Genomic DNA, 24,273 nt, shown 5'->3' with positions numbered 1-24,273 from the left:
CTGTGGTCTGACATATGCCAGTGAACCTACAAGTCGGCCTGGAACAGAAGATTTCCAACCATAACTGCCTCAAGAGATCTGAGCATGATGTTGCTAAGTCTAGAGGAAAATTCTAGGGACATGGTCCCAAAGATGTAGATACATTGAAATTAGGAAAAAATAGAATAAAATTCAGAATCCACATTGTAGCTGGCCCTCCTGTTGTGGTTGTTATCAGAATGCCATTTTTGGAAAAATTTCTATCAGCTCAATTCACTAGGTCAGGAGCTCCTGTCTTTGTTTCTTAGTTACATGAGCTCTACTTTTGGTGCCTGGATACCTGGAAGTTTGTCATGTAGATACTGAATTATAATGAATGAACAAAAGCATATGTGTCGAGAGGGATAGTGGACATATATAGTTTGTCCTTTTCACTAGGAAATTATCCTTACCCTCTGCCCTGCCTCTACATTCCCTCCCCTTGACCCCCCCCCCAAAAAAAAATTCTGCTCAATCCATATAGTTTGGGTTGGAGTGAGCCAAGAACTTCAACCCAAAGTGGTAGATTTGTGACTCAGGCTTACCAATCAAAAAGACTTTCTTTGTGTCTATGGAATCATGATCTATGCAAATGCTGTAGGCTCAGGGCCACCAGTGGTCGTCTTGGTGCTACAAGGAGGAGACCTATCTGAGACTGAAATGAAACAGATGCAAGCAGAGCTCAGAGATAGAGATAAAGTTCTCAGACCTACCCTGCACTGCTTAATGTGGCCCTGCCTAAACCCTGCTCTTCTCAGACTCTTCATTTAGAGCAACTGATAAATTATTCTTCTTCTTCTTCTTCTTCTTCTTCTTCTTCTTCTTCTTCTTTTTTTTTTTTTTTTGACTTAAGATAATACAAGGGGAAGGGTAGACACCAACATATGAGGAGTCAATTCAGATAAGCCGTGTTATACTTTGGGCACCTTGTGGTCTACACTTTTCACATGACAAAGATCATTTTTAAGGTCATTTTTCTCTTTACAACTTGTGCTATAGCCATTTATAAGTTACGACATTGTGGAACAAGAAGTTAAAAAGCACAGTCTTACTAAAACAAATGGGTTTCATCCTGGTGCCAATGTCTGTTTTTACTGGCCCAACAGACCAGTAGGGACAAGGAGGACAAGACCAGAGGCACCCGGATTTAATCCCCAAGGAATAGAAAGCCAAGATAGGTGTTTGAGCAAAAGAGTAACAACTACAAATTTGCTCTCTGTGAAGCTAAGGTTGGCAACTATGTGAAAAAGGGCTGGCAGTGGGGTAGGAGACATCTGCATATGATGGTAGTAGTCATGAGGATGAATGCATTCTTTAGTGGAAAATATACATGTAGAACCAAGGGAGAGAGAAGGTCGGTCTTTGGGGCCAGCAATGTCCAAGTGGTGGATTCGGGTTGAGGAAGAGGAGGAAACTGAGCAGAAGCAGTCAGAAGTGAAGCAGGTGAACCAGGAGACAGTAGGTCCTCAGTACTTAAAATGGAGAGCATTTTCACAAAGTTAAGGAGTCGTCTACAACTGCCTAATTTATGAATCGGTTTAGTGAGGAAATCAGTGAACTTCTCAATTTATTCATAAATGAGGTGAAAACATCACTTACTGAACATCTCTGATGGGAAATGGTGTTGCCCCAGCACTGGGAAAACTTTTCTTTTTTTTTGTGGGAAAAAGTCCTTGCCCAGTGATAGCAACAAAACTGAGAGCTCATTCAACAGCCAGAAATTTTTTTCATATCACTCTAATTTTAGAATGGTCCTTTTCTTTTCCATTCAAATGTGATCAACCAACCAATGGACCACACTCTACTTTTGATGACCTACTATGTATTCTTTTTTCTCATAGCCCTGCGTTTGTCCTCGCTGGACCACTAACACCACTGATCTATTAACGATGACATTTATTTATATGCCAGACACTGTTCTAAGCACAGAACACATATATTAATTTATTTAATACTCCCCCAAATTCTATAATATATATACTATCATTATTTCCATTTTGTATCTGAAGGCACTGAGACGCTGAGATGTTAAGTAATTTTTCCAAGTTCATATAACTTGAAACTGCCAGGGCCAGGATTTCAACTTGGGCCATCTGGCCTTTTTAGTACTTCAGTGACATGTCTGTGTTCTGTTTTGTGCATGTGTGTATGTGTTTGTGTGTTATGTAGTGAATTTCCAAATAGCTTTCAAATCTTTTGATGGTAATGCCAAGATCTTCTAATTTGAATCCTTCTTTGAATTCAGTGATAATAACTGATGCGTATTTAAGTACTTACTAGGCTTTCAGTTCCATAATAAGTATATGTATTTCATTTATTCAGTTAACTCCAAAGATATGGGTGGAGATCATTATTATTTTGCTTTCGTAAATGAGGAAATTGAAGCTTGAGAAGATAAAATAACTTACTTAAAGTCACACAGTTAGTGGGTGTTATGGCCAGGATTCAAAGTCACATGAGCCCTAACCTCTTGACTATATTCCTTCACATATAGTTGCGTGTATGAGGAAGCTCAATAAATGGAGAACTTACTGATTGACTCTAATCATGCATGAGACTGCAGGGGTGGAAACTCTCTCTCCTAATATAGTCTTGCTTGCTGACCATGTCCCATTTCCCATATATTTTCCATATTATGAAGAACTTCTGAACAGGGCTACCGTTGAGCATTAGTTTCAAAACTACATTGGAAACTCAATTATCCGAACAAATCAGAGCTCAAAAGTGTTCAGGCATGTAGTGAGTTTGACTAATACAGTTTGAAGATTAAAAAAAAAAAAAAAGGAACAATGAAAGAAATTTTCAATTTCAGCATGTCAGGGCATAAAAGGTAAAGGAAATTGGCTTTAGGGAGTCATTTGAATAATGGGACAGTTCCAGTAAAGGATGTTCAGATAACTGAGTTTGCACTGTTACTTAATCTACCATAGAGAGAGCTGCACTCTAGAGCATTTCTTCGGCACTAGGCACCCTCTTTCAAAATTCAAGTGGCCATGTTCCCTTCTTCAGCTCGTTATAGCTCATTCTCAGCCCTTTAAAAGTCTTGCATATTTTTAAATCACTTATCAAATGAGGAAAATTCCTGAACTATTTTATTTTGTAACATGTTAAGTTGTGTAAGAGCCAAAATCAAAATATCTCTCGGCTGATCTACGTCTTCAAGTTGAGAACCATATTGTCATACTTCTTTCAACAGAAGCCCGAGAAATAGTAACAGCAAGAATAATTGATGGTTTGCCTTCTAAGTCCCCTGTTAAGGCCTTAGTGTCCTATTCGGTGATATGCCTGAAGCAGTCCAGAATTTTGAACTTACCAGGTCTATAAAGGATTGATGGAGAGAAGTAGGGAAAGAAGTGCTCTGGCTTCCCTACTGTAGAAATCCAGGATTTGATTTATCCCTGCCAGATTCTGCCCCACTTCTCGGGCATGGCATATATCATACTTAGTGTAACAGAAGAGGGCATTTGATCAATCCTCTGTTGGAGAGCTATGTAGACTATGTCAATACTCTTCTAACATAAAATTAGTTTTAAGGATGAAATCGCTGACTCTCTAATAAATGCTCCAATGCAGGATTTGAATATTTCCACCCAAATAAAATTAAATGACTGAAACCTAGGATAAGAACAAACCCTGCAACAGAAAAAAAAAAAAAAAAAAAAAAAGGAAAAAAGAAAAAAAAAATTCTAAAAGCAGCTGAAAAGCTAGAAGTTGGCTGGTAGGTAGGAAAAGTCCAAAGAAAAAGAGATTGGTCTCTTCTGATCTCTGATTTTGGCTATATGAGGTTTCCTGGAAAACAGGCCATAGAGCTCACTCTCATGCTCTGAGAAACAAGAGGGGCCATTGAAGAAGAGCCATTTTCATTCCTTTACTTTTGCCTTGCTTCCTATAGTTTCTATGGCTTTGAAGACATAAGAAAAAGAAAGGAAAGGAAAGGAAAGGAAAGGAAAGGAAAGGAAAGGAAAGGAAAGGAAAGGAAAGGAAAGGAAAGGAAAGGAAAAAGAAAGAAAGAGGAAAAAAGAAAGAAAGGGAAGGGAAGGGGAGGAAATGAAAGAGATGGGTAAAAAAAAGAAAAAAGAAAAGAAAGGGAAGGGAAGGGAAGGAAAGGGAAGAAATGAAAGAAAGGAAAGAAATGGGGGAGAGAAAGAAACTGACCCTGGTGTTTGTTCTACACAAAGATAAAATGCATTTCTACTTCCATTTAGAGAGATTATTCAAAATGTGTTCTAAGATATTTAAAGTCTTTAAAGAAAAAATATAATTCTAAAGCTTCTTTTACTTCTTTGTAACTAAAGTGAGATGTTTGAATGTAGCATACCTTTGATTTAGGAAAGCATGTTAATAGTCCTTTTAATTATGAAGAACTGTGCATAGTAAATGAATAGGAATTGGAGAATTCTCTCTGAAGAACACAACATAACAGGTTGGGGTCCTTTAGCCTTAAAAAAGTGTGAAGAGATGGAAAATAAAGATGAACAGCCTTTACCTTTGCAATGTGTCAGCCAGCTAGTTCCTAAGAGAAACAAGCAGCCATGGGGAAAATAGTTGATTAACTTTAGGAATAGTGACATCTGCTATTGTCCCACATATCATGAAAGAAATTCCCTTTGTTATCCCCAACCCCTTATTAGATTTTTTTTTTTTTTTTTTTTTTTTACAACGGCCTATTTTAGAACACTGGGTTGGCCGGATTGATGAGTGTGAAGTGCCCATCCTTGGAATGGGACAAGGAAGAGAAACATGGCTTCCACACATCACACCTGCTTTGAGGCTAGCAAGGTGCCATCAGTATCACTTTGGGGGAGAGCAGCAGTCCTGCATTTCCAGGGGGTGCCTAGCCCTCAAAGTCTCTGAAAACCAAGGCAACCTGGCAGGGACCATTGAGAGTCAGTGAAAACAGAGCACAGGTCATATGTGAATTGACTCTATGAGGAGATGCAAAATAAACTCCCCTTTTCCTAAATATAAAGGCAGATGGGATAATGGAATGGGGGAGCAGTAGGCTAGATCCTGCTAATATGAGGCTTCGGACAAACCAGATGGCAGATAATTGAGTTATAATTCATCCAATAAGTGTTTATTGAGCACCTGTTACATGGCAGGCACTGTGCCAGGTGCTAGGGATATAAAATCCAATTACACAGACAGTATCCTCAAGAAGTGTACATCTAGAGAAGAAGACATGCACATGGGTCGACAATTACCCAACAGTGAGTTGAATAGGATGATGACTCTGACACTGATGATAGCGATCACTTACTGCTATTTACTGTGTACTTGGCATCCAGCCAAGGGCCTTTCGTGTTCTACATTTACCCTTCCCAATGACTCAATGTGGAAGAAGGTCTTTCTGGTAGCCCCACGTTGCAGATGAGGAAGCTGAGACTCAGAGAATCTAACTTTTTTGGGTCCCAGTTAGTAATGCTTATATATTTCCTAATTAGAGTGTGAAACCTTGTGGTCTAATCCCAGAGCTTGTACACTTCACGAGGGGCTCTGGTAACCTGGGGGAAGGAGCAGATGCATCAGTCATGAAGGCTTTAAAGCAAGGAAAGAGATATATTTGATTTGATATTAAAAGATAAGTAACTTCTTCATTAAAGGTGTTGAGGGGTGGGAGTGGGGAAAGAACATATATGCAAGTTGCAGGCAAAGGGAGTGACATATGCTGCATCGTGTAGGTTTGAAACACCAAGATATACTGGCAGTGCTTTAGTTTGGTTAGAATATAGGGGTCAAAGGATGTGGAGTGGGAGGGGAAGAAGGGGCTCATGGTACATGAACCTAGAGAGGTAAATGGGTTCTATTCATGGAAGGCACGGGGTGCCAAGTCAGGGAGCTTGACATATATTATAAAGGCTTAGAATCCATGGAAGTGTCTCAAGCAGTAGGATAACCTAATCACATTGTGATGGCAAAGACCACTTTGGCAACACTGAGAGGAATAGGAATTGGTGGGGAAGGAAGACTGAGGGAGTTTAGTGAGGAAGGCGATGCACCCACTGCTTTGACCTACATGGTTACACCCAAGAAATGAGACAGAAGGCAACTCAAGATAAACTAAGAACATAGGCCAAGAAGACAATTGTCATAGGAAGTGATTTACAGAGAGTCCCAAGGCACATCTGTGCCTTCATACCCTTTTTCACCACTCCCAGGACCAGGTCAACAAGTGCCTAGGATATTATAAAGTTGGGTATCATCCTTGAAGCACATGTTGGAACCTGGATTACTTCCTAGAATATCTCCTCATGGTTTCAAAAGACCCAATCTGGAAGCCAGAGAAGAAAAAGGAACACAGGCCACCTGCAGTGCAGAAGTCAGAAGCTCATGATCCGGAGTCAAACTTCTTGCATTTAAATCCTATCCCTACTCCTCATTATCTGTGGACCCAGAGAGAGTTGTTTTTGTTTTGTTTTGTTTTTTAAACCTCTCTGTGCTTTAGTTTTCTTATCTGTAAAATGGAGTAATAATAACTATAGCACTTCATAAGATGGGTAGGCATTTAGTGAAATAATAAATACAAAGCACTAGAATACTGCCTGGTGGTTGGAAAAAGTTAGCAATTATTTTCCAGATAACTACAGGCCTGATTTCTGGGGGTTCTCCTCTCCCTGCCAAGCAGGAAAGTGGCTGTCTGAGTCTGAAGCCAAGGCATTTTGGCTTGAGGCAACATTTTCCAAGGGTTCTTCAAGCTCTCCAGCTCTCTTACGAAGGCCTCCACGCTGTAGAAGAACAGGAAGCTGTCCCTTGGCCCCAGAGCCTTCACTATTCAGGATGACTTTTCACCACCAATGAATCCCAGGCTCCTGGACAAGCTTCACAGAAAATAATTTTTCTATGAAGTTTAACAGTCAGGCTAAATACAGCTAATTTTTTTTTAAAGGAAGTCAGATGGAAGCCTATATTCTAGACATGTCTTGAGCAATGAGAAATAATTGTTTGGGCCATGAAGTTCTCTGCTTTCCTTTGGTTAATAATCGAGAATCAAAGAGGACCGCTAATCTGAAGCACCCATCCTATTTTGTGCCCTAATATACTCAACGGCTCAGGGTTTTCCTTCATTCACCATTCAGAAAGTCCTGGACTGAATAGGTTTGAACAAAGAGATGAGTGTAAAACCAGGAAGGAGGGCTTTTTGAGGACTTGTATAGCTATAGAGTCTCCAGGAACCCAGCAATGTGAAATGGAAATCCCTCAGTGTGATTGTATTTATCCATGGATACGTAGAGTTCACTGGGCCTGCTGCTTCTCTGCACCAGTTACCCATCTTCCCGGGTAGGTGCGGTGTGAAGCCCTGGCTGGGGCACCTAAACCAAACCTCCTCCGACTCAGTCTTACATATTTGAGGTCTCCAGCATTACTCTCACTAGAGGATTTTGACAGGGACAACTGGGTTCTATAGACTTCCCCAAGATCTGGGTTCTATCAGAAATCACTGGCGTTATTTATTTATCACTTACAAATAGTTAGTGAAGGTTGAACTGACAAAAACTGGGAGAAAAGTCCCTCTTCACCGAAGCCAACTCACTTGAGAGGACAAGCCTCACCCTACAGGCGGGAGGAGCTGATCCAGTTTTGGAGGCTAAGACTATAAGAGGTGAGGTGAGCGTGCACTTGATATGCCATCGCTCCCATTCTCTCCACTCTTACGTTATCTGTAATTGAAGCAGCAGAAGCAGAGGAAGAAGCCCGGACACAGGCTGCCCCATCTCAGACGTCTGTGCCAAAAACTTTGACAGCAACACACAATAGCTGAGGCTAACTAAGCCAAACTTGAATCAGCAGCAGACAGATGTCTGTTATCTGCAGTGTCTGACTCGGTTCCAGAACCCCTAGGAGACACGGCCTGTACCAAAGTGAGTCTCTGTCCCAGCAGGAGAAGCGCGGACTCCTTGGTAAATTACCCGAGCTGAGCGCGCAGTTCATTCAGGTCTCAAAATGTTCTTTGGGATCTTCGTATGCCCCCAATGTCACTAGTCACCTTCAATATTGGCTTCCAGGACATGAATCATCCTGGAAGCCATAACCATCACTGCTTATCACCAGCTAGCACTTGTTTGACACCATTGCCACAACATGAACATGTTCCCTGCTACAGTCACACTCGCATTTAAGGGAGAAGGGACATTCATGGTTCATCTTGTGCTTGGAATTTGTTGTTCCATTTCTTTCACTGCCACAACTCTGCTTTATTGACAAGTTCTTCCATCTTTCAATCTCTTCAACCTTGACCTCCTCACTATAGCCCATGTCCCATTCTGGCCCTGAAACTTTTAAATTCCGTACAGCAGTATTCACCTCCGTACTGCTTATCATGCGGAGGAGAAATGCTACAGAAATGAGCATATCAACGGGCCATAGGCAAGAACTTCCATTTCTCAACACCTTATAGCCAGAATCTGTCCATCCATATGGCCACTGTGAGCTTACATATGATCGTGATCTATTCAAAGGACTCTGCTTCAGGGCTATCCCTTCATCTTCACTTTCTCTGAGATCCCAAGTCTACTGCCATCTCAGCAGGTGTAGCCTGACTAGAGAAGCCAGAAGGCTCTCAAGCAGGGCCTACATGATAGTCTTCAGTATACAAGAGAGGATCATAAAGCTATGACAAGTAACCTGGAATACATGGAAGTGACTTTCAAGTGAATACATATGCACACACCGCTAGCCTCTACTGAGAGACAGATTGAGGACCCAAAAGCAAACAAATAAAACGCAAAAATTCATCCTCAGCTTCCAGTCTGTAGTCCCTAATGTAAACCAACTGTGTCATTTTACAAATTAGTGTTAAAAGTTATAGAACTTTCCTGAAGTATTCTAGATGGTTGGTGCATTGACTTTGCCCCAGCTTTACTGCGGTGTAATTGACAAATTAGAATTACGTGTATTTAAGGTGTGCAATGTGATCGTTGCTTTACATGCATAACGACATGATTACCACAATCAGAGTAATTAACTTATCACCTCCTAGTCACCATTCTTTTAGTAAGAACAGTTAAGATCTACTCTCTGAACAAATTTCAAGTACACAATACAGCATTATTAACTATAATTACAATGCTGTGCATTATTAGCTCTCTGCTTCTATGAATTCAATGATTTTTAAGGTTGTATAAGTGACATCATACAGTATGTGTCTTTATTTGTGTAGCTCATCTCACTTAGCATAATGTCTTCCAGTTTCATCCATATTGTTGAAAATTACAGGATTTCCTTCTTTTTTAAGGCTGGATAATATTCCATTACACACACACACACACACACACACACACACCCCACAATTTATTTATTCATCTGCCGACAGATACTTAGGTTGTTTCCGTATCTTGGCTATTGTGAATAATGCTGCAATGAATTTGGGAATGTAGGTACTTCTTCAACACATCGATTTCATTTTCTTTGTATATATGTGGTATATACATGTTGACAGAAGTGATAAACATGTTGACTTCTAAAGTTATTTGAAAGCAGCATATAACATCTACATGGAAATCTACATCTTAAAAAGCGACTACAGGAACAACTCCTCCTCCTCCTTCTCGTCGTCCTCCTCCTCGTCGTCCTCCTTCTCCTCCCCCTTCTTGTTATGGTAGTTATTCTTTCGGCCAATATTTGTTGAGGGCCAGGTTCTGGTGCAGAAGGACACCGCCGTTCGTCTTGAGAAACTCAACAGCCCAACGGGAAAGACATGATCCACTGTAATGTGAGCTTTATAAGCAACAGATGAAGCTGTGAAAACTTTTGTGCTCACATAGGGAAGTCAGTGGGAAAATCGTATGTTCTGTGTCTACAAATGTAAGTAGATGGTCATCAGGTAGTTAAGACATTCCAGGAAGAGAAAATGGTAGAAACAAAGATATGGAGCCCGGAGAGAGGAAGGTCTATATTAGTCAGGGTATAAAGCTAAGCCATTGTAATAAAAGGGACTGATATATAGAGTGATTCGAACAAGATAGCAGTGTATTTATTTCTCTGTTCAGATGTAGGCGGGCAGTCTGGAGCCATTTGACGGCTCCGCTCCATGAGGTCAGCAGAGTTTCAGATTCCTTTTTTCTTTGTTTGCCATTTGCCAGCCATCACCAACACGAGAGCTATGTTCCAGGCCATAGGAAAAGAGCAGAAGTGGAACATAAGCAATTTCCTCTTTACATAACACGACCGAGAGGTTGTGCATATGACTTCCACTCACATCCCATTTGCTGAACTTAGTAACACCAAATTTCAAGGAAGCCTGGGAAATGTAGTTTCCAGCTGGACCACCACGGCCAGCTAAAACTCAGAGGATTTTATTAAGGAAAAGAGAGAGGGAAGCATGTATAGTAAGGGACAGCTATTAGCATCTGCTGCAGTGTTGGAGGAATCCTGGGTGACTCTGGCCTGATGTATGGAGGAACGGCAGAGAAGGAAGTTTTCTTGGATATCTGATCTTTGGTACAGAAAATACATTCTGTAATCCAAGCAAAGAGAATAGAACATGCAAAACAGATAGAGTTGTACAACCTAAAAATAAGTACAGCAATTTATTAGTATTCTTGCTAGGTCGGTATTGTAAAATCTTCTGATGCAACGGCTTCACGGCATCCAAGATGTGTTCATGCTGGGAATCAAACCAGGATTGTATTTTAAATACAGTTGGCATAGAGAGCTTATCAGTCCTTTGTTCTTGTGTTATATTCTATCAAAGCAGCTGCTTATAAAACAGTTCAGATTAGAATGGTTTGAGTGAATTCTTGTGAAGTAAAGGGAAGCTCCATCTTAAAAATAAACAAGAATGAACACGAAGTTCATTATATGATGTGCTTCGTGATGTCTATAGGTTATTAATAGAAAGCAAAATATCTTGTTAATTATACTGCACAAATTCTGTGTTCTGTTTTAGTCATCAGTTAGGTCAAATGCGCTGGGATAACTATAGTATAAAATTGTAGGAGAGAAAGCCAGAAGCAGGAGGAAGTGATAAGGAGGATGAGATATGAGACATATATTGTGTGTGCTACATAATTTTCTGTTTTCCTGCAACAAACTCGGATCTTATGCTATATTTTTAAAAAATATATATATTTTATTGGGTAGCACCAGTGGCTCAACAGTTTAGCACCACCTTCAGCCCAGGGCGTGATCCTGGAGACCCGGGATCGAGTCCTGCATCGGGCTCCCTGCATGGAGCCTGCTTCTCCCTCTGCCTGTGTCTCTGCTTCTGTGTGTGTGTGTGTGTGTGTCTCTCATGAAATATATATATTTTATTTATTTATTTATTCAAGAGAGGGAATGAGTGAGAGAGAGCACAATTGGTGGGGGAGAGAAAGGGAGAAACAGACTCCCCATTGAGCAGAGAGCATGACATAGGGTTTGATCCTAGGACCCTGAGATCATGATCTAAACTGAAGGCAGACACTTAACCGACTGAGCCACGCAGGTGCCCCAGATCTTATGCCATATTACGTTCAAGTTTAAGCTAATTATTTAAACCTGGGAAATCCAACTCTTTTCAAAAAGCCAAAATTATGGTCCACAAAGGCAAGTCATCACTTTGGAGGTCTCCAGAATTCTCTTGTTTGATAAGAGCACGACTTATGGAGTTTCTCTAGTAAATGGATGGTTACATCCACGTAAATGAGACAACAGCTAAGAAAATCAGATTGATGCTGAGAGTGGTCACCGCGCAGGTGTATCTCCAGTGTCAGAGTAACAGTCCTCTTGGTGGCCGAAGACACTTCCTGGACACTGTAATGCCCAGGAATGATGTCTGAACTTTCTTGCCCCACTCCCTCCTATTAAGTTAGGACCCTACTGGAACATTAGTTAGCAGGTGACAATCGGGAAGTACTAGTGACAGATTTTTAGCTTTATATCCACAAGACCAGCTGCTCCATGGTGACCCTGCTTTGGCAAGCTTCGCTGGCAGCTGGTTAAATGTGTTGCTCTTGGCAAGTTCCCACCAGCTGTTCCCACCTGTGGTCATATGCAGGATCTGTCACTTATGCTTATTAGATCTGTAAATCCGAGAGATAATCCGACCTGTTACAAAGAGCCTCATGCATGGTATATGGGTACCAAATTTAGTGAATCTCTTCTTAGTATGTGATTATTTTGCACATGGCTTTTCATTCTTTTTTCTCTCGTACCCACAAGACCACCCAGCGCTTGACCAAGAAACTAATTAATTGGGAAGTCCTTCTGCTGTAAGGTCACAGATACATACGACATCAGAACTTGACCCACAACCAGGGATGTGTCCCTGTTCTAACCCATGAATTCAAGAACCCTTTACTTTCACTCCCTTACTTCTTACCTTCTCCTTTTTCATGGCAGCTTAAACCATATAATCTGCCATCTGAAAGAGTTACGTAAGGCAGAGCATGAAATACTCCCAGAAGTCACACTATTAATTAGACCCTTACATCATAGCACCATAAAAATTAGAAGAATAGAGGTTCTGCAGCATGAAGTCATTTTTTTTGCCCATTTTCCTCCTCTCTGCCTTCTGCCCAAATGGCATTATTTCCTGTTGTATTTACTAGTTCTTTGTCCACTTAAACAGGAAATAGATTAAATATGGCGCTTTCTCAGTGGTCCATCCAGTGTTATCAAAAAGGTCCCAAAGTAATTGACACTACCTCCCTGGAACCTGCGTGATGAATCTTTACTCAGTGGCCTTTCTGCTATAAATACGGCACCTGTCCCGGCTGACATGCGTGTATTATTGGACAGACTTTAATCTCAGCATTATACAGGCCCACATTTTTCCTCCGCCAAACACTATTTGCAGTTCTGTCCCAGATGTAACAACCTAATCAAAACAGAATTTCATAGAGCACTACACAGAGGATTGGTTTCCAGGGGACTGTGCAACAGGTATCTCTATGTTTACTGCCTTCTTTTATGAAACTTGATACAATGCAATTGGCAGATTGCACGTTGAATACTGGGATGAGGCTCACAAGAAATGAATTGTAAATAATAAGGTTTAGCAGCAGCCAAAAACATTTTCAAGTCCTCGTAATGCCAGCATTCTCAACTATAACATCACTGATGTCAAATTAACACGGTGCAGCTCTACCTCTCCTGCGTTGTCTTTCTCAGGGGCTCGTATTTTCAACCGAACTGCATCATCCTTGACAACGGATGCTGCCTTGGGTAGAGGGGAAAAGAGAAAACTCCCAAAGACCCACAGAAACAAGAAAGCCTTTCAGAGGACTCTACCGAAACGTGGTCAAAGGACAAACGAATCGGTTAGGAATGACAGAAATATAGAAGTTTTGAGTGAAGGAGCTTTTGGAAACCACCTACTTACAAAACGTGCCTTTGGAATCTGCTTTATAATTAGAAAAACAACATTACTTAAAAGTTAAAAAAAGAAAAAAAGAGGACGAGTGCTCAGATTTCAGTCCTTGGCTGTCCCCTACTAGTGGTATCGATGCACGGCAACATCCTGACGCTTCTCAGCCTCATCATTTGTCACATTGGGGTTCATAAGACCTGCCTTCATTCCATTCCTTTTAGATGGCTTTTAGAATAACCAGATTAAAATAATCAAATTAGATATCGTAACCACAGAAAGTTTTTAAATAACAATTAAATAACTGTAAGGCATTAATATTCTTACCAGTATCAGCACCTAATCCCACTTCTTCAGTTTATTAAATGCAGAAATTGAGGCTCAAAGATACTAGAAAATTCATTCAAGACAGCAGATGGCACACATTACAGCTAAGCCAATAATCAAAGTCTGTCATTGCCCACTGGGTACACTTCCTTTTACTTAACAAAGATTCAAAGAAGATACACAAAATTCAGATTTTCTTGGAGATAAGTGCAAGGCCAAAGTGAGACAGACTCTTCCAAGAAAAAAAAAAAATCCAACCTTGCTCGTGCACCCTGCTGCCTCCACCATTTTAGCACTTCCAGAATATATTATACTTGCAAACTGGGATATAACAATTAGTTAATTGAATCTTTGTAGCAGATGGTGGAAGTTTATGAATTGAATCAATTAATGAATAAATAAAAATAAACTGTTGCTATCATTAGTGTCCCTAAAAAAATATGTAAGTAGCATACATTTATTTTCATAGTTCACAGATGGAGATTTTGAGGCCCGTAGAGGTTCCATTTGCTTCTGAATAGGTAATAGACAGATATTCAGTCTAAAAAGAAATTTCAACAGGCTACCAGGCTATCATTAGTCCTTTTTTTCTTTCTTATCCAGAACACAGCTTAGTAGAGGCTATTTGCAGTCCTTTCTTCCTGTCTCCTTATCTACCGTTTTGTAATCCAATCTGGCCTTGGCATAGGACACCTAGTTGCACAAGCTGTAAGCAGCCTGGATATCAGTCAAGCCTTTGTGCTTTTACTTATGAAAGGTCTCACATCCAGAGAGCCAGCGAAAAAGGGAGACTGCAATCCTCGGAACAAGTGTCTGAGAGGGGGCAATGGGATCTTCCATCATGCAAAACATTAGTAATAGCCTAGATCTTCCCATTTCTAGTGGAGTGTCTATGCAGGAAAAAAAAAGGGGGGAGGGAGAGATCGTTGAGTTGTTCATGGCTTGGCACTTCTAGCAACCCTAATATCTGGAGGATCTCTGCTTCTGTCCAAGAGTAGCCCTCGAAACACCCCCACAGCCGCACCTGCCCCGTAGCCCACTTTGGTGGAACCAATGAGGAATCAGAACCTCCAAAGCGTTTTGTAAGGCAGTCTTGTGCTATGCAGCATTTCACCGATGGTTAGCACCACATTAAAATGTCATTTCAGGCAATTAATATTTTATTTATAAACACTTATAAATATTTATTATAAATGACTATTTAAATAGCAGCTCATGAGAAAACAAATCTATTACGTTTGTATTAAAACATCCTCAGATGCTTAATTATAGGAATATTTAGACAAACCATTAAAAATTTATGCCAACTTTCTTGAGAAGTCTGGGACAAACCGAGTTAGACTTCCCCATTGAGCTGAGAGGGCAAATATGATAGGATGGCACAAAAACAAGACGGAAAAAAGTCATTTCCAGTTCCCCTTTCTAACAGTTGGACAGATTGTACCTTCATGGCAGGGAAGTCAAAAGGCATCTTTTCTTCTAAGAAAAATCGGTTTAAAAAAAAAATTGTCAGGAAAGATGGACTCATCCCGGACAAATGTCCCAGGCATAGTTGGAATCAAGATATGTTACGTGTTTAAATGGATCTGATTAAGCATCTTCAGCTTCTTCAGCTATTTTAATCAGTTCCCAAACATGCAATTGGCAGTCCTATTTTTCAACCAGAAAGAAAAATGGTGATTGCCTGCATTGATCTGTTGTAGAGTACATCACCTTACCCTACTCAGTTCTGAAAATATAATTAAAACATTCTATTCTGATACCAGTGGCTCACCAAAGTGTACGAATCTAGGTGAACATTTTCCCTTTTTTATGGCTCGTAAGTTTAGGATGAAAACAAAGTAAATGAGACTGAATCCTCTTAACTGGCTGGAGCTGATTTATTTCTATTGAAATGCATTGTAATTTCCATACATCATGTGTTTTCACTTCAATTACCGCATTATTTGATTGGACTTCATTTTGGTTTATTCATGTATTTGCGTTATAGCTATTGCAAAAACACCCTGTAAGACTTGCATACATTTGGAGCTTTAAAAGTACAGTGAGCGATTTGATAGGAAAGTTGCAGTTCCTCCATATATTTCCAAGAAGTGCTCTTTGGAACATTCTGTTGTTGTCACAACATGTCTCCCAGTTATGCTTAATTTAATTGCTCTTGGCTTTTGGTATGAGACAAGTTCACTCTAATACATTACCAAGTAGTTTGAAATAGCATCGTAATCCGTAAGGGTCATCTTATGAATTTTAAGACCATCCAACCCCTTTAGCTGCTTTTAATGATCTGAAATTTATTTTTTGAAAACAGGCATTATTATTTGTAGTGGAGAATATCACATAACATAAAAAATATGGACTAGATATTTTGCGTAATCAAATCAAAATAGAGATGGGAAAGCATTGTGGAGTAGAAATGAGAAACCTGGAAAGACATGCTGGATGGCGATATCTGATGGGCACTGCTTTGAAATAAAATCCTAATAACCTGAGGAAATCATTTTGAAGACCTTCAGAAAAACTCAGACATACTAGAACAGCTAGTTCTTTGCCTGGCATTTTTCCCCCCCAAAGCCACAGTAAACAATCTTGAGTGCACTTAAAATGTTGACAACATTGTTTTGAAATATTTGCCATAAGGTCATATGCCATAGTGGATTGTCCCTGGAAGTGAGCAATCCGATATTATTAAAAAGCACGACTTCTGCATGCCTAATCCCAATTAACCACTTGTAACCTGGTTCCAAATACAAACGTGATTCCCGTTCAGCTCTCTTTTTTCCTCATACAGACAAAACCGTGATCTAGTACTGTTGTGTTTTATGCCAATAGCATAAACTGCTATAACTCTCAAAGCAATGACCTATCAACCTGTTCTAAAAACATCTAGCCACTATCCCACGAAGATTGTGATGTTTTGTTTATTTGTTTCGGAGTCTGCTCTTTTCTTCCAGAAGCAGTGGCTATTTTTAGAATTCAACTTTTTATTCTTCCTTTAATCACACCCAGAATGCAATGCTTGTAAACTGTACCAATGTGTCACCTATCCTCTATTTATTACATCTTATGCTTTAAATATCACCTCTGACAAACAAAAGAAAAGCAAATGTCCCTAAATTTCCTGAAGGGCTGAAACATCAAGCCCGGATTATTATTGTTTATGTCTCAGCTTTAGCAGCTCTAGTGTCTCCATGGTCTGCTGTGTGCCGTGCTGGCAATGATGGATGGCCATTACGGCAGCTTATTGGAAATGGCTTGATTTATAACCTGTTCTCCTGCCTCAGTCTAATGGCTTCATTTCTTTCCTCCAGTGCGTGATGCCACAGCCAAGGTCATTGCGCCAATGGCCTTTTGTTGTTAGTCTGCTGATGACCAGTGTGCCCAGGAGTCAGCACGGGGAGGGGTGAAGGGGGGTAGGGAACAGGGAGGAGGAAACAAAGGGGTGGGGAAGCTCCAACCTTTACATTTTAATTTTTTTTTTTCATCTCAGTCCCTGATAACTGCAGTAGAACAGTAGATTAAATGCTGTCTTCTATTTGCTTCCCGTGCTTGCCAGACAAGGAGCTGCTTTATGATCCTCAGTGGGGAAGTCTATTACTCACCTCTACTTTAAATGACCAACATCAAATATATACAGCTCCCATTAAAGCTGAGATCAATAAAAATGCCATTAAGATAGTAAAAGTTGCTGATATTAGTGAAGCCCCCAAACAAAATATTTGATTTTCTTTCAGGTTGTTAGTGAGATGGAATACGAACATATAAGTGAAAGGAGAACTGGCCATGCCTATGGTCAATAATTTATCTCAGAGATTCATTCAGCCTCTCACCCAATATTTCCCTCCTGTCTATTGATTCCTCATCATTATTTGTCATAAGCTGTCCTAACTCAAGGAGAAAATATGCCCTGCTGGTCCAAGGGGAGTCATACCTGGAGAAATAGAAAGGAATTTCATTAAAAGCAAGAAAGAACTGCTGTGGCTTTGAGAAACTCCGGAAGCAAGTTGCCAAGACTTTTGTTAGAGACTTAAAGCATGTTGTAAACTCAGTAGCATTGCACATGGACATCATGAAACCTAGACTGGGGTTGGTCTCATCGTGGTGCAAGAAAAATCAGAGGCCTTTTCGGGAGAGATTTCAGCTTCCAAAAATTTGTCTGTGTGCATGCACGTGTGTGTACACTTGCACACACAGACACGCACATACTGGTGTGTGAGTGTGTGTATGTTTTCCCTTCGTGTATTCCCTTTCACTAGAATGTTCCGTGTTCATTTTCCCAGCTGGGCTCCTATGGGTACTGGAGGGAAGTCAAGAGTTCTAGAGAGACGTTAGTAAAGGGTATACAAGATGATGCCAATGTCAAGAGGTCCAATTGAAACCCCAAAAGTAAAAAAGCATGACTTTGGAAATAGGATTGATTTTTAAAAACATGACTATATGCTTAAGGACAATTTTAAATAAGGCAACCCTATTTCTTTTTAGTGGGATACTTGTTTGTGTTGTGGCATTGAGTGGTATTCTTTGAAACTGGTTTTGAACAATGGCTGGAGAGCTTCCTTTTCTGAAAGTCAATGATAGAGAATTTTTCTAAGTTAAATATACTTGGAGTTGACTAATTCTCCCCAACAGGTGACCTTGTTGGAATTTTCTCAAATCTTAAATCGATTTAGTCTGGAACATAAATTCCTAGCATTTTAAAACTGAAAGGGAGTACGTAGTCCCATTCCTTTCTTTAGTAATAATAAGGATGCTACCGTTACTAATAATAATTAATATTAATCTAAAGCTTACTCTGTGCTAGGCATTATACTAAGCAACTTATATCCTCTACACACCCTTATGACGTGATCAATAGCTCCATGTTCTAGAAGAGTGGGACGGTCAGATAACCCTCCCCAGATCATATAGCTCCCTGCGGTGCCTTCAGGATTCACACTTAGCTTTGTTAGATTTCGTAACTAAATAGAGGTGGAATATTTAAAATCAAGTACAAGAGCCCGATAAACTTACCTAAACTCAATAATCGGATGCCCCAAAGACTATTTAGAGGTGATGGAGGTAATTTTGAGAATATTTTCATTGTGTAATTCAATAAAGAGGATTTTTCTTTGGATTATCCTTAAGAATGAAAAATAGTCACATGTTGGTAGTTCTAGAAATATCTTCTTTCCATTTCCTTGAAAGTAAAAGAAAAACATCAGTACTCATAACTCCAAATGCCAAAGCCCGCAGTATGCCTATGCATGTGAAGTGCTATTAGGGAGATGAAAATTATAACTTACTTAAGATATTTGCTAACATCTACATTGGACTTTGTTATTTTAATTAATAATGAGAAGTTATATATAATACCTACCCCTTTCTATTATGAAACCCGTAGCCCATGAAGCTATATACCTTTAAATTTATGGCTTCAGTCATGGTCTGAGTAAACCTCTGAAATCTCCCTTTTAATTCTTGAGCAAAACTTAACTCCTGAAGTAAAAGTAAACATGGTCTCCTTTGAATTCATATCATCAGGAAATGAGGCTATCTCAGGGGAAAGAGGAGGAAAGGCCCAGGCAATATATACAGAGCCAGTTTCACCACTCTAAGCAAACTAATGAGTTGTTAATTATCCACTAACCAGTTAGTTAGAGGGTATTTACCTCAATTTAGCAAGTAACAAACATTAGTGATTTCTCAATTTAGTCATACTGTCCATGTGACTCTACTGAGCAGTTAACAAATAATTATCAAGCATCCACTGTGGGCCAGAGGAACCGACAGTCCACGTGAGAAAAGCCATACGTCTAGATCTCATTTAATATGCCGTTTAATTCCTGGCACAAGTCTTTGTCCATCGTGATAGTGTACAGCTAGGAAGACCAGTTAGGAGATGAAAGCAGGCCCCAGATCCCACATTTAGTCTGATCCCTACTAAACTTCCTGTACGGTCTTCAGAATCATCAAGTCTGCTCCCGGAGAACACAACCTGCAGACCTTCCTGAATGAGGCTCTGCACTCAAGTCACACAAACCCCGTAGACATCAAGAAGGAGCCAGAGAGAAAGTCAATTGTCTGGGCTCTGGTGTTGGGTCTGCCTCTGTGACCTTATCACTGCAGCTGGAGACTTTGCTCTCCTAGAGAAACTTAGGTGGCTTGACTACTTAAAATTGGCCTCTCCCCTGTTTTGTTTCTTGATGCCGTTTTTTTATTTTTACCATCTTAACTGTTTTTAAGTGTATAGTTTAGTAGCAGTAAGGATATTCACATTGCTGTGCAACACATCTCTAGAACTTTCTCATCTTGCAAATCTGAAACTCTATACCCATTGAACAACTCCCCATTTCTTCTTTCCCTCAGCGCCTGGTAACTACCAATCTAAGTACTTTATATAAGAGGAATCAAACAATTTTTTTCATGTGATTGACTTATTTCACTTAGTCTAACATCCAGAAAGTTAATCCCTGTGGTAGCACGTGACAAAATTTCCTGCCTTTTTAAGGCTGACCAATATTCTATGTTATGTGGATACCACATTTTGTTTATCCAATCATCTGTCAAAGGATATCGCAAATAATGCTACCACGAACACAACTATGCAAATATCTCTTTCAGACCCTGCTTCCAATTCTTTTCCGTATATATACAGACGTGGGATTGCTGAATCATATCATTGTGCTATTTTTAATTTTTTGCAGAACAGTCATGCTGCTTTGCACAGCGTCAGTACCAATTTAATTTCCACCAAAAGTGCACGGGGGTTCCAAAGTCTCCACATCTTCACCAACATTCTTATTTTCGGGTTGTTTATGTTCTTGTTTTGGAGAGTAGCCATCCTGACGGGTGTGAAGTGGTATTGTGTTGAAATGATTAATGATGTTGAGCATCATTTCATATACTTGTTGGCCATTTGTGTGTCTTCTTTGGGGAAATGTCTATCCAAATTTTTGCTCAATTTTAATCAGGTTATTTGCTATTTCGTTGTGGAGTGGTAGAAATTCTTTCTAGATATTAATCCCTGATTGGACATAGGATTTGCAACTATTTTCACTGAGTCCATAGGTGATCTTTTTACTCTCTTTTCTCTCTCTCTCTCTTTTTTTTTATAAATTTTTTTTTATTGATTTATGATAGTCACAGAGAGAGAGAGAGAGAGGCAGAGACACAGGCAGAGGGAGAAGCAGGCTCCATGCACCGGGAGCCCGACGTGGGATTCGATCCCGGGTCTCCAGGATCGCGCCCTGGGCCAAAGGCAGGCGCCAAACCGCTGAGCCACCCAGGGATCCCTCTCTCTCTTTTTTCTTTTTAAAGATTTTATTTATTTATTCCTGAGAGACACAGAGAGATACAGAGAAAGGAAGAGACACAGGCAGAGGGAGAAGCAGGCTCCCTGCAGGGAGCCCGATGTGGGACTCGATCCCAAGACCCCGGGGTCACGCCCTGAGCCGAAGGCTGGTGCCAAACCACTGAGCCACCCAGGGAATCCCTCTTTTCACTCTCTTGATGGTGTCCTTCCATACACAGAAAATTTGAAGTTTAATGTAGTTCTATTTGTTGAATTTTGCTTTTGTTGCTCGTGCTTTTAAAATCATTGTCACACCCAATGCCATGACGTTTTTCTCCTATCTTCTTCTAAGAGTTTTATACTTTTGGATCTTTAGACCTTTAACTCATTTGGGGTTAATATTTTGTATATGGTATGAGACAAAGGCCTAACTTCATTCTTTTGCATGCGGATATCTAGTTTTCTCAGTGCCATTTGTTGAAAAAATTGTCCTCTCATGTTAACATGACTGTGAACGACCCTTGTTCCCTATCTCATACCACTTGTCCCTCTGCTTCCTAGGAAAAAAAAACCTTCTCTCTCCCACTGACGCCTCTCTCCTAGATTGCATTAGTCTGGATTGTCAGATTTCTCTGTAATTAGGTTGACTCTGCAAATAAATGTCTTCAGTGATACCTTAAATTTGCTTTGTATAAAGAGAGAATAGGAAGATGGCCCACTATTAGTGGATCAGGGTGAAATTTGCAGTAAAACTCAAAAGTGCAGAACATGTCACATTTCTTTCTCTTTCCTCTAAATTACTGCATATGTAGCGATGTTCCCCATCCTGCAGGATTACTAGCAAATTCAAACTCAGGATTCTGTAAGGTCGGGGACCCTGTGTCTCTTGAATCCTAGAAGCTAATGTGGGGCCCAGAAACTGGGACAAAGGCTGTCTTGTCTTCAGCCCACATAGTAGCCACAGTATCCTCCCTGCCCTAGCACATGCTGGCCCTTGAAGGCAAGAGCGTCTGTTGATTTTATGCCAAACTTGTCCATGGGCTATCTATTAATTTTGAACATAAATAATAGTAGCCGCTATTTCCAGAGGGCTTACAGTGAGCCACATGTTGTTTTAAGTAACTTTCATGAATTAATTCATTGAATCCTCACATGTATTCTATGAGATTGGGTTTTTTATTATTGCTCTTTTATAGTTAAGAAAAGTCCTTCTTCTATATGAAAAAACTAAGGCACAAAAAACGAGGCCCGTAGTAGTAGTAGTAGTTCCATAGTGGTGGGTTGGGACTTTAACCGAGACATACTGGCTTCAGAGTCCATGCTGTTCATCAAAGTACTAATTTCCTTCACTAAAGCACTTCATTTCCTCCCAAGGAAGATGGTCTAGAGACCCCACCACCTCAGGGTGGTACCGCTAGAGAATGAGACATGGCTCCCACTTCTCACAGAAAGTATCTACTTTTCATCCTGGGCCAAAATGGGGCAGGATCTTCTCCATTGCTCTCCTCATCTTCAGCTCCTTCTTTTTTTTTTTTTTTTGTCTGCATAAGAGTCACAAGCACTTCAGGCTCGGTAGCAAACCAAAGATGGGTAGGGAGTTATCTTAAAGCAACTTCTGCTCTTGCTGGCAACGCCAATGTTCCTGAGTCAGCTGAGCAGAAAGGCCTAACTACCTGCTTCAGATGGGAGCAAACAAGTGTATCTAAGGACCAGACTCAAACTATCAGCCTGGTGCGTTTTCCTGCCAGCTCATTATAAATCCTTCCCACTGAGGGCCTTTGCTGACATCCTGTCAGATCTGGGACTGTCCCCTTCTGTTTGTTTACTCATAAAAGACAACATATAAGTCTTCCCAGTCACAGACTTCTCAAAGGACTATGCAGAATGGGCAGCACTGGAGATTTCCCACGATCTGGACGTCACTCCTGGGAGGCCGGTCCTGGCTGGCTCGGGTTAGAGGGGAGAGTCCAGTCCAACAGTGGGAGGCTGGATCCTACCATGTGTCATCAGGACGCTCGTCTTTGGGGCACAGTGCCTCACCTGCTGAGCCTACCACATGTTTCATTAAATGCAAGTGCGTGTGGACCAAAGGGAAGTGGCAGGGAGGCCCCGAACAGCATGGAGTCAAAGGATGAATGTGTGCAGGGTTGAGAAATAGGGTTGTCAAAGCCAAAACAAGCTTGGTTTCTGTGTCCCCTGTTTCTTTTTATTTATTTATTTATTTATTTTTTATTTTTTTCCCTGTTTCTTTTTCCACAGCCCTATGCATCAATCGCCCACACATCCATCAGACCGGTGAAAAATACCTCCAGAAAATTTGAACCAGAATCTTGAACTCTAAAGAGTTAATGTAACATTTATTAAAGAAGCATGAATATGTTTCAAACAAGTCACTTGTCAGAGTTTGGTTCGCTGGGGGGATTTCGGCAAAATTGTTTAGCCTTGCCTTTGAAGCTGTCACTTTATGCGTGGGATGAGGAGAATTTTAAAGGCAAATGGCAGGGCATGGATCTGCGATCTGGAGGGGTTTTGTAAGTCTCTACTTGCCAGTTTATCAGTGACAATGACGTATCTTACCAATTCATGGTAAAGACAAACCTGATGAGGTAATGCACCCTCTTAATTAATGAGCCTCTAATGAATAAAGCATTGGCAATGGCAGGTTGGTGGAAAAATGGGTTTGAAATAACAAGTACAAAGCGTTTACTGGGCTGGGATTATGAGAATCAGACACCGCATGTTTTTGGAGAATAAATGCAATGCCACCGATGCAATTACCCAGAAAAATGAAGCTAAGCAAAAGTCTGTTTTGAGAGGCGCAGAATCTCAAAGAGCCGCCGATCTAGCTAATGGAATTCACGAAATCCTGAACAAAGGACAGGTGACTGCCATCATTTTGGATCCGATGCCCGGGTCTGCCTTTCCCCTTGACCTGGAGCTCTGCACGGCGGAGGACAGGTTGTATTTGCTAGCACCTTCTAAAGCCCAAACCCCTGGCCTTTTTATATTCTGATACTGATGGGTGAGTCTCGGCCACGAATTTTATGTCCCTTCTGGTCAGCAAATGAATGAAGTGCTCTGTAGAAGAATAACGCATTCAGATGCCAAGCGCTTGATCCTTACAGCACCTGTAGCATATAAAAGCATTTGAGGACTTAGGAAGTGAGTCATCAAGCATTAAACAGGGTTTAAATCTGGTTCACTGACCTCAGTAAACAGGGAGTGACAGCAAAGCCATCCCCCCTCTTTCAGATTGTTGGAAATGTTCCTGGGTGGGACAAAGTGAGGCTGCCCCCCTACTCCCAGTAGAGACCAGGTTAGAGAGGTTGCCTTCACTGCTGCAGCCCCCCCCCCCGTCCCCCCAGAAAGAAGCATA

The 24,273-nt window shown here is 40.7% G+C and overlaps 1 long non-coding RNA gene across 1 annotated transcript in view; it reads left to right on the top strand.

Moving 5' to 3' along the window:
- LOC144323113 (uncharacterized) overlaps positions 1–23,286 on the top strand; it is a 31,418-nt gene extending 8,132 nt beyond the window's left edge. The window contains exons 2-3 of the long non-coding RNA XR_013388649.1: positions 22,272–22,348; positions 23,157–23,286. This is a non-coding gene — a long non-coding RNA (uncharacterized LOC144323113). The remainder of the gene's footprint in view (positions 1–22,271; positions 22,349–23,156) is intronic.
- The last annotated feature ends 987 nt before the right edge of the window (positions 23,287–24,273 follow it).

The sequence above is a fragment of the Canis aureus genome, chromosome 11 (genome assembly GCF_053574225.1).
Source record: "Canis aureus isolate CA01 chromosome 11, VMU_Caureus_v.1.0, whole genome shotgun sequence".
NCBI lineage: Eukaryota > Metazoa > Chordata > Mammalia > Carnivora > Canidae > Canis > Canis aureus.
This window is presented reverse-complemented; position numbering and strand designations above follow the sequence as displayed.